Source organism: Tupaia chinensis, unplaced genomic scaffold (genome assembly GCF_000334495.1).
Source record: "Tupaia chinensis unplaced genomic scaffold, TupChi_1.0 Scaffold144150_1, whole genome shotgun sequence".
NCBI classification, from domain to species: Eukaryota; Metazoa; Chordata; class Mammalia; order Scandentia; family Tupaiidae; genus Tupaia; species Tupaia belangeri.
In genome coordinates this window covers 1,321,678-1,325,068 of record NW_006204006.1, presented here as the reverse complement: position 1 = coordinate 1,325,068, position 3,391 = coordinate 1,321,678, and the positions used below count along the sequence as shown (strand labels likewise).

The 3,391-nt window shown below is 46.7% G+C and overlaps 1 pseudogene; it reads right to left on the bottom strand.

Annotated features, from left to right (window-relative positions):
* Window positions 1–277: 277 nt before the first annotated feature.
* Window positions 278–744, bottom strand: LOC102467751 (DET1- and DDB1-associated protein 1 pseudogene; annotated as a pseudogene).
* Window positions 745–3,391: the final 2,647 nt, after the last annotated feature.

The following is a 3,391-nucleotide window of genomic DNA, read 5'->3' as shown; positions in this document are numbered from 1 at the left end:
ATAGGGCACGCGTGCTTGACAGAGAGAGATCCCTTCTCAGATTCTGGGTACACACCCATACCCAGTGTGATTTTCAAGCAGCCAGGTCCAGAACAGTGTGATCACCCATCGAAGTGGGAGTCGAACACTTTAACCACAATACCACCTGCTGGCCCCTCCTTTCTGTTTCCTTTTTTTTTTTTTGGGGGGGGGGGGTTCTGAAAGTCCCCTTTAACCAACATTGATACATGTTACAACATAAATAAAAACTCAAGGAAAATAAATACATCGGCTCCTATGAGGTTGGAGGTGGTGTAGACATCAGGGTATGGGTGGGCTGGCAGGGTGCAGTGGGCAGGGGCGCCATGGAGGAGCCGACCAGACAGGAGACGCGGTGAGGACGCATGAGTCTTAAGTGTCCTCTTGCCTGTCCGGACTGTCGGTCCGCACCACCTTGCGAGGGGGACCTGAGCTTTCCCCTTCCAGTCCCACCTGGTCTCCCTTCTTGCCAGCGTTCCTTTTGGCCCGTTGCTGACGTAGGTCGAGCATGTTTGTCTTTTCTGTCACAATGCTCTGTTCGGCGGGTACTCCCGCGAGGGCAGATAGACCGAGGGACGTCGGTTGGAGCGTTTGCGCACGGAGTCGGCACGAAATCGACTGAAATTGCTTTTGTTGTAGGTTGTCAAGCCTTTCAAAAAATCTGCCATCTTCTGTCCCCTCTGTCGCCACCTCGGCCACCGCCACGGTCACCTTCCTAGCCTCCGCTGCCGCACGGTAACTTCCAGCCACCGCACAGCCCACCCCTTTTCGTGTTCTTAATAGTGTCTTTTGACACATAAAACTCGTTCACATGTAGCATAGTATTGAGGCAAGTTACTGCTAGTCTTGGTAAATTCTATTCCTTCATCTTCTAAGTGAAGGTTTCATTTCTCCATTGAAACTCTCCACTCCCTAGACCCTGGGGAACATCACAATTGATCTCAGTGCCCAATTTTGTAGTGGACAAGGAGGCCTCAGAGTCGTCTCCCAGCACCCTGCTGAGCACAGAAGGCATGACGGTCATTTCCAGTTCAGGGCATCTCTTCTCTGGGTCTGGGATTATTCCTTCCTCCTTCTGGTTCCTCCTATAGAACTTTAGACAAGCAGGTAAGTGGAATGTTCAGCTTATATGAATAGACAGTGCTCTGAAGAGTCTGCAACTAGCAGGAATCCTCCTTCCTGGCCTTTATATTCATGAAAAAGAATATTAGGGGACCAGCAGTTAGCTTAATGGCTATGTCACTGAACTCCCATGTAGTAGACCGCGGTTCAAGTCCCGGACCCGGTGGCTTAAACTTACGCCAGGCACATGTGCGTGCCTGCCCAAGATCCTGAGAGGAGAATGGAGGAGAAGGGATTGTTGCATGGTCATCCCCCCCTGGAGGGTGATTTCTCGCTTTGTGACTCTCTGTGTCTTTCTGTCTCTCTGTGTCTTTCTAATATTAGAATTGAAGCAAATTCTATACCCTTATTTACAGTTGTCCCTACTTGAAAAATCTTTATTTCCCATAATAACTAGTTTTGCAAAAAACTCCCAGAGCTTAAGGTATAGCATTCATTGTGCTAAGTGGCATGAATTATTCACTCTCACTCTCTAGAAGTCGTCAAGTGTGTCAGGTAGTTTGACATAGATGGACTTGATTGATCAATTGACTGATCTGTAATACAAACATAGGCTGCCAGGAAATTTCCAAGACTCCTCTCTCAGGAAGCTCAGTAATACAAATTTTAATGAGAAGGTTTGGATTCCCACTGACTTTTTGGCATATTTCACTCACCTCTGCAAGTCAGAGACAGGCCTACTTAGGACGATCCTCACGGCAGTAGGAGTGGTATACAGAGCCACAGCAGAGACATGCTAGGTGATTGCTTCCTCTTTACCCAGTAGGCTCCAAGGCAACTGTGTAACAATAGCCACACAAAACTTCCTGGGAATTGTCTGGAAGGTAGACCTAAGCCTGAGCCTGGGGACTCAGCCAGGAGGGACTCAGGAATTCTACTCGCAGGTAGTTTTCCTGGAGGTGAAGTGGGCATGCAATCTGGGCCACAGCAGGGCAAGTGCAGGGCTCTGGGGCTGCTTGCTGGGCAGGACGTCAGCAAAACCTTCCCAGGAGCAAAAGTTTAAAGAGAGTCCTCTGAGACCAGTTGTGGTTTCTGCTGAAAAGTTCAGAAACAACAGTCCATCTCCATCGCCCAGGACCAAGAAAGGGGAAATCACAGTCTGAAATCTATTAGAGTTGATCGTAACCATGGAACTAGCCATTCCTTTTGTTTGGTCAGTTACTCAAAAAGCTGCTTAAGCACCCACAGCCAGTGAAATCCAAGCTTCCAAGTAGGCACTACAATTTTACACTGTGGTCACCACAAGGTCAAGTAGAAGAATTCAGAAACTCAAGTGTAGAAGAGTTGAGTGACACAGTGTGAGACTGCAGGGGAAGAAGTCAGGGGGCCTTACTGCTCCAGGTCGTTTTAACAAGGCCCCCAAGGAAGGCTCTCCACACTGTGGGCGGCTACAAGACCAACTGACATGATAATCTCAAGATAACACTCTCCAAGGTCATGCAAGTCACAAGGGTCCAAACTGAAATGCACTCCCACTGTGTTCTTCATGGAGCTTTGAGAACCTGTTGTCCTGCTCAGATCACCTTCTGTACTAAATCCCCACCAAGCACCTATACCTTCAGGCAGCTTCTACCTGACTACTTCTTTGGTATCTACCATGTAATCTGGAGTGGAAAAACTTATTGCCTTTTTTTAGCCTTAGTTTCTCCAATTGTCAATTGAAAATAATGGTATCTACATTGCATAGTTACCATGATGGTCAAATTGGGTCACGGATGTGGAAGTATTACACTATTTATAAATGAAGGGGCCAACGTAGGGACCTCCCTGCAGTAGATCCTGCAGATGTGAGGTTCCCTCATGAGGAAGGCTTTAATACCCCAATTCTCTGTCTATATAACTCCAGTGGTAGCTGCACCATCTCTTTTGCAATCTACGTGTAGAATCAGCAAGAGACAAGAGTGTAACTCAAGTGACAGCCACCTGTGGACAAAGTGAATCAGCCCATTTTCTGCCTAGGTCCAAGATGCTTCTGCTCTTTAGCCCTAGGATGGACAGTCAAACTGTCTTCCTGGAGGGTGGGGGTGGAGGTAGGAGTTAGAATTGAATCTGCTGTTAGCCATTCATTAGTGCACATAACCAAGCAAGAGCTAAAGGCAACGCTTGAATTTACCTTTATTTGTAGGGGGAAAAGAGATTCAAGTGACAGCATATTCCTCGTTGAAGACCATAGAAACCAAAAGGATGACAGATTATTTTTCAAGTACTAAAAAAAAAAAAAAAAAAAAAAAAAAAAAAAAAAAAAAAAAAA